The following is a 17,569-nucleotide window of genomic DNA, read 5'->3' on the forward strand; positions in this document are numbered from 1 at the left end:
GAGGGGAGGGCGGGACGACGAGCAGTGGAGCAAGGCAAAGGGGAGCAAGCGCAGAAGGGAGGAGGCAGAGGTGAAGGCAGGGGTGGAGGTGCTCAGGCACATGCTCCTGAGAGTTTTATTGGCGCCTCTTAATCATAGCGGGTCGGTATAAGCCCCCGACATGGAAGGAGAAAGCCATCCAGCGATTCTCCCAGACCGCCGTGGATCATATGAGGTCACCAAGGTTCAGGAGCAGCAATGCAGAGTGAAAAGATAGGGGTGAGAAGAGAGGAGAGCGTAGGGCTATGGTAGGATTACTTCAGACGTGCAAGCGCACGCTCCCGAGAAATCCAAGGCTCCTCTTAATCATAGCGGGTCGGTATAAGCCCCCGACATGGAAGGAGAAAGCCATCCAGCGATTCTCCCAGACCGCCGTGGATCATATGAGGTAGCCAAGGCTCAGGTAGCAGCAATGTTGCACGAGAGAAGTCCCACGGTGAGAAGAGAGGAGGGGGGGGCCGCCAGGTTATGGAGTGAGGCTGTGGTGGGGTTGCCTTGCCCCACGTTGGGGCCAACTGCGGCGGCTTGCTCAGTCGGTGGCGGTAGGGGTGCTCTGCCCCACGTTGGGCGCCAGCTGCGGCGGCTTGCTCGGTCGGTAGAGGTGGGGTCTGGCTGCGGACGAGGGGTCGGTCCAGCTCTGGACGAGGGGTTGGTCCCACTTGGGACGAGGGGTCGGTCCCGCTTGGGACGAGGGGTCGGTCCAGCAGCAGACGAGGGATCGGTCTCACAAGGGGTTGCGCGGTTCGGCTGACGGGGTCGCCCGGCGAAGCCGGCGACGAAGGGGTCGCCCGGAGAAGCAGGCGACGAACTGGGGACAAGGGAGGCCAGGCCCTTGTCAGGGGCTCTCAGGACTGGAGGGCGCACGGCAGAAGAACTACCGCGGAGACAAGGTAAACACGCAAGTCCACTTTATTGAGGGAGAGGCAACAGTTTTATAGGGGCTGGGGAAGGCTGATTGGTCGAAGCCACGCCCTGTTCTGATTGGTTGCTGGAGAAAGGTCAGTGGGCGGTACTGGACGGGGGAGGGGTGGTGGTTAGGGATTGGCTGTCGCTGTTGCTGGGGGAAGGGGCAGGGTTTAGGGATTGGTGGCTGCTGTTGCTGGGGTGGAGGGCAGACTTGAGTTTCCCGCCCACGCCTGGCTGTTGCTGCTGTCAGGGGAAGGGAAAAGGGCGGGCTGGATTTTTCCGCCCACACCTGCCTGTTGCTGCTGTTGGGGGAGGGGAAAAGGGCGGGCTGGATTTTTCCACCCACACCTGGCTGTTGCTGCTGTCGGGGGAGGTGAAAAGGGCAGACTGGAATTTTCCACCCTGCGCCTGCGCAGGGAGAAAGAAGAAGAAGGGTGCTGCCCCACAGGCATCGGGTGGCGCCATCCGGGAGGAGGGGCGGCCGCGGAAGCATGGCTGCCGAGAAGGGGAGACCCGAGGGCACTCTGCGCCCATGCCGAGCTCCCTTCAGGGGTGGCGGTGAGTCCGACCAGCCACCCTATTATGGGGGCAGCGGCTTGGCCTACCGCGGCTGCTCCCCCGCCAGGCCAGCAAACCACACTTCAGCCCGACTGGTGACCGCAGATAGGCTTACAGGAAATCGGGGGTAGAGGAAGGATATAAGCTGAAATCTACATGGGTGAAATCTATGATAAGTTGGAGGTAAGTCTGTGTACAAGGAAGGGATAAAATGGGGGCATAGGGTTACTTTTGGGTGGGGCTTTGTGGGCTTGAGGGGGGCTAGGGATGGGTGGATGGGAAATATTGCCCAAGAAATTGGGGGGAGGGTGGGGCAACATACGAACATAGGAGATTATCAGGTGTTGGTTGAGAGTATAATGCTGAGAAAACCTTTTCAAAATATAATTAAGAAAGTTACCTGTTTAAGATACTTAAAGGGGATAATCTGATGTAGGACAGACTCCTAGGGAATATGTGAATGCTCATTTTGCCAGAGTGGGCTATACCATTAGGTAGAGACCCATATAATGAGAGTGAAGGTATACCCACATCCTGGGGAGGACTAATGCCATCAAATAGAGGGAACTGTATCTTTCAAGAGAAATAGTGGCTCCCAGGGCATTAGGGCAGTTGAGCAAGTCAAGCCCTCAACACTGTTTCAAGTATCTCTGAACATGGCTCCTCAAGAAATGAAGATTGACTGTCACTGTGGGCCCCAAGGGGAGGGAGAAATAGATATTGAATAGATGGAACCAATGTAACTGTGAGGGCAATAGAAGTGTTTCACAAGAGTACTCAAGGATGGATATAAAACATGTAATATTATACCAAAAATACATAGGAGCTGACAGACTAATAATGTAAATCATAATGTAAAATATAGGATAACTTAAAATTTAGAAAATTGTATAGCTTAAAGTATAAACCACAATGTAAACACAAATGTTACCTTGTTTGAAAGCTATTGTTTCAATATCTGTACATGAGTTTCAGTAAATATGGTATGAATATGTTAAAAGATTATTGCTGTGGAAGGGAAAAGGTTTTATATTGGATATGTGGGAGTACTGTGTATTGTATATATGAATTACTGTGATCTATAGCTCTTGTGAAGAGAAGAAAAAGATAGGATGTAGAATTTTTCCAAATCAATATGTATTCTATATCTAACCTTTAAACTCATCACTATATTCCATTTTACTATTAAGGGAACCTGGCATTATATTGGGCTTCACTTTTCAGGAAGTTTTGGATCACAGAGTGGTTCAGCAATGGCAGCAGAGGAATACTGGTATGGGATGTTATTGACAGGGGACATATGGTTTACAGGGAGTTATACAGGGCATGTGTCCGGGGTGCATGTAAATGTTTGAATATACTTATAGTGGAAACAATTAAAAACAACAGCTGGGGGGGTGCTGGGTTCCTGGCTGGGGGGGCTCTGTCATGGTCCCTAGGGGAGCAGTGGCAGTCCCCCGGGTGCAATGGCAAGGACCAGGAAGGAATGAGGGTCCAATAGTGAGCCCCTGATACTAATGACTATGCTTGTGAGATTATACACCTAAAATAAGAACAAGGCCTAGAGCAGCACTGTGCCTAGGAGTTTCCTCCTGACAGCCTCCGTGTTACTCAAATGTGGCCAGTCTCGAAGCCAAACTCAGCATGTAAATGCACTGCCTTCCCCCCAGTGTGGGACATGACAACTGGGGATGAGCCTCCCTGGCACCAAGGGATCACTACCAAGTACCAGCTGATGGTGTAACTAGAAAATGACTTTGAATAAAAGGTTCAATGCAGACCAGCAGAATATCCCTTTCTACATATAATAACCGGAGTTACAAATGCTTTTTGACCTAAATTAAGGGGGAAATGGAAAGGACAAATGAGTTTATATGGCTATGAGTCTCTAAAAAAGAGTCTGGAGGTTGTCAGAAGGATTGCCCTTATGCACACCTGAGCAGAGTCTCGGAGACAGATAAAGTAGATACAACCCAGGTATTGGTTCTTCTGAGGGCTAAAGAGACCCACAGGTTTTATGGTTCACTGCCATGTCAGTTGGCCCTTCTTTGGAGTTGGTGTTTCTGCGTGATGGAGCGGGACTCAGATGTGATTTCTTTTCACAAGCCTTCCCTGTTACTTTACTGGAATTGTAGTTGGTGCTGGGGTTTAAGATATATCTAAGGGATCTGAATCTCTGGACTGACAATATGATAGCCAGGACCTGAGTCTCAACAGACTTCAGCTCCTACACTCAGGTTTATTGGACTTACCCCACTCAGCTAACATGGAGTTGAAGAATGTCAACCACCACAACATAGAGCCAAGAGTGCCTACAACTGAAAGCAGGAAGATTGCATCCAGATCCATGTGGAATCTAAGCCCCATCTTGACATAGATGTGGAATGGACACAACCAAGCCAAGGTTCACAGGAAGGAGGAATACAGTAAGGATTAGAGTGGACTTACTGATATTCTATTCATGAACTATTGTGGTTAGTAATCGAGAAAATGTGGCATTGGTGTGGAAAAGTGGCCATGGTGGCTGCTGGGTGCGGGGAATGGGAGGAAGAAATGAGATGTGGAGGCATTTTTGGGACTTGGAGTTGGGACTTGGGTGGTGCTGCAGGGACAATTACTGGACATTGTAGATCCTCCCATGGCCCACTGGATGGAACATGGGAGAGTATGGGCTATGATGTGGACCATTGACCATGAGGTGCAGCGATGCCCAGAGATGTACTCACCAAATGCAATGGATGCGTCATGATGATGGGGGAGAGTGTTGCTGTGGGGGGGAGTGGTGGGGTGGGGGCGGTGGGGGTGAATGGGGACCTCATATTTTTTTAATGTAATATTTTTAAAAAATGAATTAAAAAAAGAAGACAACTAATCAATGATAATCATACAACTCTCCTGAATTAATCCAAAAAACTGAAGGAAAATCTGACCAAAGAGATAAAGGATATTAAGAAGACACTGGGTGAGCATAAAGAACAATTTGAAAGATTGCAAAGGAAAGTATCAGAGCTTATGGGAATGAAAGGCATGATGGATGAGACTAAAAATACAGTAGAGGCACATAAAAGCAGATATGAGTTGCCTAAAGACAGAATTAGTTGTTTCAAGGATAGAATATCTGAACTGGAAAATATAGGGGAACAGAAAGAGAAAAGAATGGAAAAAATGGAACAGGGTCTCAGGGAATTGAATTCCAATGTGAAATGAACAAACATAGGTGTTATCAGTGTCCCAGAAAGAGAAGAGAATGGAAAGAGGGCAGAAAGAAATTTGAGGAAATAATGACTGAAAACTTCCCAACCTTTATGAAAGACATAAATATCAATATCCAAGAAGGACAACACACCCCAAACAATAAATCCAAATATACATACTCCAAAATACCTACTCTTCAGAATGACAAATAACAGAGATAAAGAGATGATTCTGAAAGCAGCAAGAGAAAAACAATGCATCATATACAATGGAACCTCAATAAGATTAAGTGCTGACCTCTCAAGAGAAACCATGGAGGCAAGAAGAAAGTGGTATGATGTACCTAAGGTACTGAAAGGAAAAACTGCCCTACAAGAATTCTGTATCTGGCAAAACTATCCTTCAAAAATGAGGGTAAGTTTAAAGTCTTTAAGACAAACAAAAACTGAGAGAGCATGTGTAGCAGTTTGATATTATTGATGAATTCAAAAAAGAAATATTGGTTTCTGTTTGTAAACTGGTCTTTTCCTCTGGGCATATTAGATTATATTGGATTCAGAGGTTTACTTGATTACTTAACCAAGTGCCAGTAGGGCATTGAGTCCCCACCCATCACAGATAAAAGACATGGCAAAGGACAGAGTTGGAGGATTTTAATGTTGGAGTTTTGATGTTGGAGTTTGATGCTGAAGCTGGAGCTCCAGGAAGTAAGTACACAGAAGAAAGAGAAGTAAGCTCTGGGAAGAAAGGAACCTTGAGCCCAGAAAGAAGCAAGACCTGGGAAGAGAGGAACCCATGAAGCCTGAACCCTGGCAGATGTTGGCAGCCATCTTGCTCCAACACGTGGAAACAGACTTTGGTGAGGGGAGTACCTATGCTTTATGGCTTGATCTCTGTATGTTCCTACCCCAAATAAATACCTATTATAAAAGCCAACAGGCTTCTGGTATTTTACATCAGCACCCCTTTGGCTGACTAATATAGTATGCTAACAAAAGATCTTATTTACAAGAGATACTAAAGGGAGTGTTACTGCCTGAAAGGAAAAAATAAATGCAAGAGACTTGAGAATAGTATAGAAATGAATATTATTTCAAAATGTAAATTAAAAGATATAAAGACAGACAATAGTAAGATACAACAATGAAAAACCAAAAGCCAAAATGGCCAAAATAAATAATGCCTTTATAATAATAGCATTGAAGTTTAATGGATTGAACTCCTCATTCAAAAGACATAGACTGATAGAATGGATTAAAAATATGAGCCATCTATAGGCTATCTACAAGACACCTCAGACATAAGTACACAACCAGGTTGAAAGTGAAAAGTTGGAAAAAGATAATCCACACAAATAGTAACCAAAAAAGAGCTGGAGTAGTGATACTAATACAGGCAAAATAGATTTTAAAGGTAAAACAGTTTTAACGGATGAAGTAGTTCATTATATGTTTTTAAAAGGGCAATTCACCTAGAATAAATAGCTATAATAAATACTTATGCACCCAAGATATACAAGCAAATACTGAAGGGAGAAATAGACATCTCTACAATAATAGTTGGAGACTCCAATACACCACTCTCATATTTGATAGCCCATCTGGATGGAGGAGAAATCAAGAAACTGAGAGCTTAAATAGTATGATAAATGAACTAGACCTAATAGACATTTATAGAGCATTACACCCTAAAACAGCAGCACATAAAATTCTTTTCAAGCACACATGGATCCTTCTCTAGGATAGACCATATGATGGGTCATAAGAGAGGTCTCAATAAATTTAAATTTGAAAATATACAAAACACTTTCTCTGGTCATAATGGAATGAAGCTGGAAATCAATAATGGATGGAAAAAGGGAAAATTCATAAATATATGGTGATTAAACAAGACACTCAAATACTCAGTGAATCAAAGAAAAAAATGCAAAAGAATTCAGTAAATTTCTTCAGACAAAAGAATAAAAGAGCACAACATACCAAAATCTATGGGGCACATCAAAGGCGGTGCCAAGACGGAAATTAATAGCCTTATGTTTACATTATAAAAGAAGAAAGAGGTAAAATTGAAGGTCTAGCTGCACACCTGGAGGAACTAGCAACAGAAGAGCAAACTTACCACAAAGAAAGCTGAAGGAAAGAAATAGTAAAGACCAGAGCAGAAATGATTAAATTGAGAACAAGAACAAAAAAATAGAATCAACAAAACTAAAAGTTGTCAATTTGAGAAGATGAACAAAATTGGCAAACCTTCGCTAGACTGACAAAGAATAAAAGAGAGAAAATGCAAATAAATAAAATCAGAAATGAGAGCTAGGACATTACCACTGACCCCACAGACATAAGCAAGATCATAAAAGGATACTATGAACAACTGAATACCAAAAAACTAGACAGTGTAGACAAGATGGACAAATTCTTAGAAACACACAACCTAAACTGCCCCTAGAACAAATAGATCACAACAAATCAGTCACAAGTGAGGAGATTTGAACAGTCATCAAATCCTTCCAAAGATGAAAGGCTCAACCAGAAAGCTTAACAGATGAATTCTACAAATCATTCAAAGTTGATCTAAAACCAAACTTGCTCCGGATCTTCCAAAAAATTGAACAGGGAAGAATGCTACTAAACTCATTCTATGAAGCCAATATCACCCTAATATCAAAACCAGATAAAGATACTAGGAAAAGAGAAAACTACAGGCTAATATCTCTAATAAATATAGATGCAAAAACCATCAACATATAATCACAAAACAAATTCAAAAGCACGTTAAAAGAATTATACACCATGATCAAGTGGGTTTTATCCTAGGTATGCAAGGGTGGTTAAACACAAGAAAATCAATTAGCGTAATAAAACATATTAACAAATTGAAGAAAATTCACACGATCTTCTCGATTGACGTAGAAAAAGTATTTGACACTATACAGCATTCTTTCATGATAAAAACACTCCAGATGATAGCTATAGAAGGCAACTTTCTCAGTGTGGTAAAGTGTATATATGAAAAATCTACAGCTAGCATTGTACTCAACAGTGAAAACTTAAAGCTTTTTTGCTGAGATTAGGAAAAAGACAAAGATGCCCACTGTCACAACTGTCATTCAATATTGTGCTAGAATTTCTAGCTAGAGCAATTAAGCTTGATAAAGAATTAAAAGTCACCTAAATAGGAAAGGAAGAAGTAAAACTTTCACTATTTGCTGATGATATGAACATATATCTAGAAAATTCTAAAAAATCCACAACAGAGCTACTCCAACTAATAGATGAGTTCAGCAAAATGGTGGGATACAAGTTAAATTCATAAAATTCAATAGTGTTTCTATACACTGTGATGTGTAATTTGAGGAGGAAATCAGAAAAAAATATCCATTTATAATAGCAAGTAAAAGAATCAAATATTTAGGAATAAACTTAACTAAGGACATAAAGGATCTGTATAAAGAAAACTACAAAACATTCTAAAGGAAACCAAAAAAATAATGGAAGGACATTCTGTGTTCATGCACTGGAAGAATAAGTATTGTTAAGGTGTCAGTTCAATCAAAACTGATTTACAAATTCAAAACAATCCCAATAACAGTCCCAACAGTCTTTTTTGCAGAATTGGAAAAGCCAATTATCAAACTTATTTGGAAGGTCAAAGGGCCCCTAATAGTCAAAAAAATTCTTTAAAAAGGAAAACAAAGTTGGAGGACTTTTACTTCCAGACATTAAATCACATTACTTAGCTACAGTGGTAAAAACAGCTGGTACTGGCATAAAGACTGACATATTAACCAATGGAAACAAATCAAGAACTCAGAAATAGACCTTTATATCTCCAGTTGAGTGATTTTGACAATGCTATCAAGCCCTCCCAGCTTAACCAGAAGAGTCTATTCAACAAATGGTGCTGGGAGAACTGGATATCCATATCCAAAAGAAAGAATGAGAACCCTATTTTACACCTTATGAAAAATTAACTCAAAATGGATCAAGGACCTAAAATATAAACTAGAACCATAAAACTCTTAGAAAAAAATGTAGGAACACATCAATATATCTTGTGGTTGGCAGTAGCAACCCAAAGCATGAGCAACAAAAGAAAAAATAGATAAATGAGACCTCCTCAAAATTAAACATGTTTGCACCTGAAAAGACTCTGTCAAAGAGGTAAAAAGGTAGCCAACTCAATGGGAGAAAATATTCAGAAATCACATACCTGATAACTGTTTAAAATATATCATATATAAAGAGATACTGCAACTCAACAATAAAAGACAAACTACCCAATGAAAAAATGGACAAAAGACAGTGGTCCAAAGAAGAAATACAGATGATGAGTAAACACATGAAAAAATGTTCAAGATCACTAGTGATTAGGGAAATATAAATTAAAACTAAAATGAGATATCATTTCACACCAATTAGAATGGCCACTATTAAAAGGTAGGAAAACTTCAAGTATTAGAGATGATATGGAGAGATAGGAATGCCTGTTAACTGTTGGTGGGATTGTAGAATGCTACAGCCACTCTGGAGGACTGTTTGGCAGTTCCTAAGGAAGTTGAATATAGACTTGCTGTGTGATTGCAATACCATTTTAGGTATATACTCAGAAGAACTGAGCGCTGGTATGAAAGCAGACATCTGCACACCTATATTCACTTTGGGGTTATTCTCAATTGCCAAAAGATGGAAACAACCCAGGTGTCCATCATCCAATGAATGGATAAACAAATTGTGGTATGTACACTCGATGAACTATTATGCATCTGTAAGAAGAAATGAAGTTGTGAAGCATATGACAACACAGATGAAACTGGAGGACGTTATGTCAAGTGAAGCAAGCCAGACACAAAACTGTATGCACTATTATGAATTAAATATATTGTGTAAACTCCTGGAGTTAATTAGAATATAGGTCAATAGAAAATGGAATGAGTGTAGAGAATGGAAAGCTGAGGGTTAATCTGTGCAGAAGTGGTAAAAAAGTTGTCTATAAATCTTTGGAAATGAATCGAAAAGGTGAAAGTACATCATATTGTTTGCAGCTAGCAGAACTGGTATGTGGGTATGACAGTGGTTGAAAGGGAAAGTGTAAAGTCATATATATTAGTAGAAGGAAAGATTAAAAAAAGGAACATGGGAGTGTATAATATAATGAAAATCTTATGTGAAATATGAATATGGGTAATAGTGTGTATATAAAACTGTTTTTACAAAATATAAATACAAATGAACTAGAGAGATAGAAACAGAATAGCAGCTAGGTACAGCAGGGGAAGCATAGAGAGATATAGAGGTGATGAGTTTTTGTTTGTCTGGTTTTTGTTTATTATTATTATTATTAGAATAATGAAAATCCTCTAATAATGATTGAAGTGATGAATGATGCACAGCTATGTGATTATACCAAATATCATTGGTTGTACACTTTGGATAGATTTATGCTTTATTAATATGTATCAATAAAATTAATTTGTTAAAAAGAAGAAAAAAATTACAGTAGGGTTTCCTTATCTGTGAACCATGCTTCCTTTGATCAAAAATAATATTAATTTATAAGATTTTTGTTACCATTTAGAAAACTTCTAATATTTTGTTAAAGATTTGTATTCAACATTTAATTCTTTGAAACTGCCATGCCAAATCTCTGGGTCTTACTAATGAATGGTATTCTCCGAACAGATATCTAAAAATTGAGATGCCTCACCTTCGTTTTATATTTTATTTTATTTAAATAAAATTTGATAAAGACTTTTCATTAAAGAGAAAAATCTAAGAAGGCCTACTCCGTTAGCACAGTCCAAAGAAGTTATCTTTCCTTTCATCTTTAAGGGACCTTTTCTTACTGGTGATAACAGGCAGACTGTAAATCATCCTATATCCTAAAAACTTAATTTTTAATTTAACTATCCAGTTCATGACTCAAAAAATTCAACTTTCTAAACAGGTGAAGACACAATGAGCCACAATGTTGTTTATATTTTCTACATTGGGAAATGTCATCCATGAACATTTCTTCTGTGGAGTATGTCATACTAGACATTGTGTATCAAAAAACTTATACTTGCAGTGCTGGAGTAAAGATATTTCTGAACTCATTTACCACACTTCTGGAAAAGAGGTTACATGATATTTTTTTGGATTACGTATAAACCTATGTCTATTCATTAATTTTTTTTCAAGAATTCCTAAATTACTCTTGCGTATTTTTATTTTATTAGCTATATAAATAAATTAGCATCTGGAGATATTCTTAAATTGTTGCTTCTTTTCATTGGTTGAGAGTGAGGTTTCCAGAGGAAATAGCTGTCTTAAAGGGGTATATTAACAGTTATTAAAGTAGATTTTAATTAGTCCCAAACATCTTGGTTTACTCATGCTACTGACACTGTTTCCTTAGAAAAGGTTGTGTCTTGTTTTGTAGCAGTAAACTGTATAGATTTTTAAAATATAAACAAACACACTTTTACCCTTTTCTGCCTGTCTTTTATCCTGTTATTATGAAATGCATTTTATGTCAGTTCCAGCTGTGCAAATTTCTTTACTACAATGTCATGAAAGCAAAACATCAGTGATAAAAGACAGACTAAATATGGGTTTCACAATTCCATACACTCTTATGGCAACCAGCCTGTTGGTAAACTTACCAAGGTATCCCTTTCGGCCCTTCAGTCTTTTTCTATGTGTTGATTAGAATGACCTGATTTTTGAAACCTGGATGGTTTCTTGTGAAATATTTTAAAAATATCACTTCCAATCTCTGCAGATAAGAAAATAAAGTTCCCGTAATCTTAAGGGACTTATCTCACTACAAATAAATTTTATCAGAATCAAGACAAGAATTAGATCTCATGTGCTAGTCTCTTTGATTTTGATTTTCTACACACTTCCTCAATTCCTTCCCTCTCCCCAACTCTAACAATCAACAAAAATTACTCAGTGACTCATTGATGGCTAATAATTAAATAAAATTGTGCTTTTACCCAAATCACTAGCTTGCACTTGGATTGGAGGTGGGTTAAATACTGGGTTAATAATATGATGGCCCCAGAAGGTTCTAATTAAAGAGCAATTATATTACTCGCTGCCAATCAGGAGAGAGGCAGATTCACAAACATATTCTCATGCCTCCTAGATGAGAAAGCTGTAATCAAGCCAATTGGCTGAAAATGTGGGTTTTTGTTTTTTTTCTCTCTCTCTATCTCTCCCTAAGGAGGAGAAGGGTGAGAGAGAGTCCAAGGGTGAAAGTGAATCTGAGGATGAAGATATGCCACGTATCTTCTCAGGGAAAAAAAAATTAATAATGACATAAATCTTACATTCTAAAAGTTCAAGAAATTGAATTATTTCTATAATGATCTACAAATGATAAGTCAGATTAATTCACTTTACTTTTATTACCGTATCAATATCTTTCTTAACAAATTAAATAGATGCAATTTTGTCCTTCATAATTGTGGACAATGCTGCTTAGGTAAAGATCCTTCTGTTTAATGAATGGAGATGCGGGTTCACTATGGGGGCTGTGTAGTTATGTAAGCAGAATTTACATGACATATACTTGTGTGTCAATAATTTTAATTCAATATCATGTTCTCCTTAGAGAACTCAGTGTTCCTGCAAGTGGCAGTGGCCAAAAAGACTGCTACAAACCCGGTTTTCCTGTCTGCGTTATAAACAGTAAAATGTCTGTCCTTTATCTGGTGGGCTCAGACAGTTCTCGCACACTCTATCCTGCTCCTCTGGGTTTAAATATTGTATAAACATTGTTGACCAAATGACTACTGTTATTTTTGACTCTGACTTTATGTAGGCTTCAAAATCCTAATCCATTTACTGAAGGCTTCTTGAATAAAGGTTCTGGAAAGTTTCAAGACCATACAATAAAAAGCTGTAGTGAACTATCTTAGGAATGCAATTTTAAAGTCATCATGAAACGAGTAAAGCTATTACAGCTAGAAAAAAAGTGGAAAGTGTGGCCCAAATGTCCACTGTAGGGTGAAAAATGACAATAGGAATTGCAAACCCTCCTTTTAAACCCAAAAGCAATACAAAAGGGATAACATATATTTGACATTCATTTTCATAACATTTAATTGTTTGTGGACAATACAATTAAAGAGTGGGACAATATTAGCAATGTGAATGTAGAGGGACCTATATTAAAAAACTGGTTTTGCATCTATTTGAAATTCTTTTCAGCATTCCCGATGCTTATAAATTTTCTATTTGGATTATTTTTTCAACCCATTGTAGCATTTTATTGACTTCCTCACTAATTAATAAGCAAGCAAATTTTATGAAGCTCTGTTTATCAACAAAAAATATAATATCATGTTACTTCTCTATATATCTTTTGTAAATAAATGACTATTTTATTCTTTTTTTTTTTTCAGAAGGTACCATGGATTAAAACATGGGACCTCATACATGGGAAGCAGGCGCTTAACCACTAGCTATACTCATTCCCCAACAAATGATTATTTTAACATGATTTTATAGAACTGGTTTAAATAGAATGTCATTTCCTTGATTGTGGCTACAACCTTATCCTCTTGGCACCCTAGAGTGCTTAATGCTTAATAGACATGAATAAGTTTATTAAGTGAAATAATTCAAAGAAGAGTTTTAATATAGGCATTACTTAAGAACTTTAAAACACTGTAAAATACTCAGAAAAACATCTTCAGTTTACTAAAATTTGATCAATTAATGCAAGTAATATAAATACTTAGACATTTATTTAGATGGAATACTTAAACAAAAAATCACAGGTCCCAATAGCAAATGTTTTAAACGACTGCCTTCACATGTTAAAATACAGATTTTCATTTCTTTCACTCTACACTGAAACCTGCATATTACAAAAGTCCCAAATTCTTTGTGGGATAGTATTATGGGTCCTCTGAGGCATACATAATATTATCATATTTAGTAACCTCTAGAGTGACTCTAGGGTGTCAGATATATGTTTATATTTGACTCTTCTGAATTTTATCCCAACAAAAGCAAATCTCTCCAGAATTATAGTCTGAGTCAGGGAGGTCCCATTTATGTGTCTGCTCTTTTTTGGTAAGAATCTGGGAGGGAATACATCATATCTCCAAAATATATGTTTCATTTTCCAGAAACTATTGTGTACAAAAAGGCTACTATTTGGACACCAAGATATCGCATGCATAAATGGACTCTTTGTCTCCTCTGGTTGTAGCTACATGTTCAGAAAAAATATTCAGAGTTTGGCTGAGGCAGAAATTACCTTACCAGGAAATGAATATGTTTTTATTTTATTATTACTTTTTAGAGAAATTGTATGTTTACAGAAAAAATCATGCATAAAATACAGAATTTCCATATACTACTCTATTATTAATACCTTGAATTAATGTGGTATATTTCCTGCATTTGAAGAAAAAACATTTTTATAATTGTGCTATTAACTATAGTCCATGGTTTACTCTATAGTACATTGTTTGTGTTATACAGTCTCATGGATATATGTATTTTTAAAATTTTTATTCTCGTATTGTATATAAAACCTAAAATTTCCACTTTTAACTACTTTCAAATATATATTTCACTGTTGTTAATTATGTTGACTGCCATTACCACCACCCATTTTTTATTTCAAAGATTCCGTAAAAAAAATCAGAGTTTTCACTATTTAGCTTTATGTGCATTAGCAAATGATCCTTTTGATGATTTTATCTAGAAATTTGTAACATGAAAGCTAGAATAAGTATGAGTTTTTGAGTTTTGGACTGATTTCAAAACATTATGTGGCACAAGGATCACTAGATAAACTAGACAAAATTGAATTACTCTATATCAGGTGATGAATTTCATCCAGAGTCAAAGATATATTAACCATAGATTGTGTGGTCTTTCCTCAGTTTAATTACATCTGACCCAGGTATTTCTACCTTCTTCCTGAGCTATTCGAATTTGTATGTTTCAGACTGTGCTTTCCTCTAAAAGAGTATGGTGGGTGATACTTTAATAAATATATAAATAATAACTCTAAACCTAAATAAATAAAATGAGGAATGAGCCCTTTTACATAATAATTCATATCAAAATTAGGGCACAAATAAATGACCCAAAAATCATTAAAAATACTCAGATGCAGTATAATACTGGCCCTTGGGAAGAAGGTACACAAATTATGGTAGGATCTTGGAGAGAAGATAACAAAGTTCCAGCAAGATGGTGTTGACTTAGGTGGGCATCCCCAGCTCTCTTGCAAAAAAGGCTGAGAAGGAGCAAAATCCTACCCAAGGGAGCTGTTTTGTGAAGTCACAGAACAGGAGGCTTCAGGGCATTGATCTGGAGGCAACTGGACAAAGAGATAAAAAGCTCAAGGAAAAAAGGTGAGTTTCTCATCCCTGTGGCTGGAAATGACAGGTGGCTAAGCCCTACACTCAAGACACAAAGCTTGTAAACCTTCTGACTCCCACCAGTCACCAAGTGGAAGGGGATGTTCTCTGGGGGAAGAGAGTTCTGGTGAAGGGTGGAGAGGGTTTTCCTTTCTGTGGGTTTGATACCCTGGGCCCCCTTTGTACTTCAGGGAGCATACCAGCCAGAACCAAGAAGGCCCCAGGAAGAGGGGAGAGGAGAATCTGCTCAGGCAGCCTGATGTACCCAGCCACCTTGGGAGAGAGGAACTTGGGTGGGGAGAGGACAGAGACAGGCAGTTGACTAGTCCAGTGCTGAAAAGTATCAAAATTCCAACTCCCCTAAGAAGGTGGGTGGTAAGAAAGCCCAATAAGCTTTCAAGGGCCTATTTAGGGTCCCTTGGGAGGAGAAGGGTTCTGGAAGAGAGATGAGAGTGGTCTCTTTGTGGGTATCCTACCCAAACTAATTACAGATTGAACACAATTCCCATAAAAACCACAACAACATTTTTCACTGAATTGGAAAAACTAACTATGAAATTTATCCAGAAGGACAAGATGCCCAGAATAGCCAAAGACATATTTAAAAAGAAAAATGAAAACAGAGGATTTCATACTACCTGATTTTAAAACATACCATAAAGCTACAGTGGTCAAAACTGCATGGTTTTGGCACAAGGATAGACATACTGAATAATGGGACTGAATTGAGAGTTCTTATATAGATCCTTGCATATATAGTTAACTGATATTCGACAAGGCCACCAAGGCAATTCAACTGAGAGAATGGCCTCTTCAATAAATGATGCTTGGAGAACTGGATATCTATATCCAAAAGAATGAGAAAGGAACACCATTTCATACCTTACAAGATGTTTCAAAGATCTACATATAAGATTCAAGACCATAAAGACCTTGGAAGATAATGTAGGGAAACAGCTAGAGGATCTTGAAATAGGAAACGTTTTCATGAACTTCACACCCAAAGCATGAGCAGCAAAAGAAAAAATAGATAAATGGGACCATCTCAAGACTAAAAATGTTTATACCTCAAAGGAGTCTGTTAAGAAAGTAAAAAGACAGCCTACTCAAAGGGAGAAAACATTTGGTAACCATCTAACTGATAGGGGCCAAATATCTTACATTTATAAAGAAATCCTACCCCTCAAAAATAAAAGACAAACAACCATTTTAAAAATGGGCACGTGATTTGAATAAATACTTCTTCAAAGAAAAAATACAAATAGCTAAAAAGCACATGAAAAGATGCCCCACATCACTAGCTATTAGAGAAATGCAAATCAAAATTACAATGAGTTACCATCTTATACCCATTAGACTGGTGGCCATTAAAAAAACAGAGGACTACAAATGTTGGAGAGGATGTGGAGGAATGGGAATCCTCATCCACTGCTGGTGGGAATGTAGAATGGTGCAACTATTGTGGAGGACAGTATAGTGGTTCCTCAAAAAACTAATTATAGAACTGCCATATGATTCAGCAATTCCACTGCTGGATATATACCCAGAAGAATTGAAAGCAAGGACATGAACAGATATATGCACATCAATGTTCATAGCAGCATTATTCACTATTGCCAAAAGTTGGAATCAACTCAAATGACCTTCAACAGATGAATTGACAAACAAACTGTGGTATATACATACAATGGAATACTACTCAGCTATAAGAAGGAATATAGCATTAACACTTGGGATAACATGGATGAATCTTGAGGACCTTATATTTAGTGAAGCAAGCCAGGCACTGAAGGAAAAATATTATATGACCTTACTGATATGAATTAAGCAAATTGAGCAGACTCACAGAGATAGAGTCTGGAAGATAAGTTTATAGGAAATAGAAAGGGAGAAAAAGGCTGTGGGCCAATGCCCATAAGGGCAAAATCTATGATAAGGTGGAAGCATGTAGTTACACAGTGGAGGGGCATGACAGCGGTGCAGTGATAATATTGGGTTAGGTGGTACAGGTATGTCAGGAGATTAGGATGTGGAGGGGTGGTTGGACTGTCCACAGACTGGGGGGAGGGTTGGGGGAGGGAGCAGGTAAACACTGGGGGTTGGTGGGTACATGGTTGAAACTACAATGTTGGGAATGCTCTTTTGGCAATAGGGTAAGGTAAAGTTACCAGTTTAGGGCATTGGATATGGGGGGCATTCGGGATAGGGTGAACCTGGGGCAGACTTCTAGGGAGTGTGTGAGTATTCATCTTGACATTGTGTGTTATATCAGTGGGTGGAGAACCACATAATGAGTGGGAAAGTGTTGGATTCCCATCCTTTGGAGGCCTGCTATGTTCTCAAATAGAGGGGAGGGTGTCTCTCAAGAGCATAGGTGTTGCCCAATAGGGGTAGACAGACCAGTGTGTCAAGCTCTTACTGTTCTTGCAAGTAACTATGAATCTGGCCCTGCAAAGAGTGAAGCCTGGTGGTTGCTGTGGGTTCTGAGAGGAGTGA

This window comes from Dasypus novemcinctus, chromosome 7 (assembly GCF_030445035.2).
Source record: "Dasypus novemcinctus isolate mDasNov1 chromosome 7, mDasNov1.1.hap2, whole genome shotgun sequence".
In the NCBI taxonomy this organism is placed as follows: domain Eukaryota; kingdom Metazoa; phylum Chordata; class Mammalia; order Cingulata; family Dasypodidae; genus Dasypus; species Dasypus novemcinctus.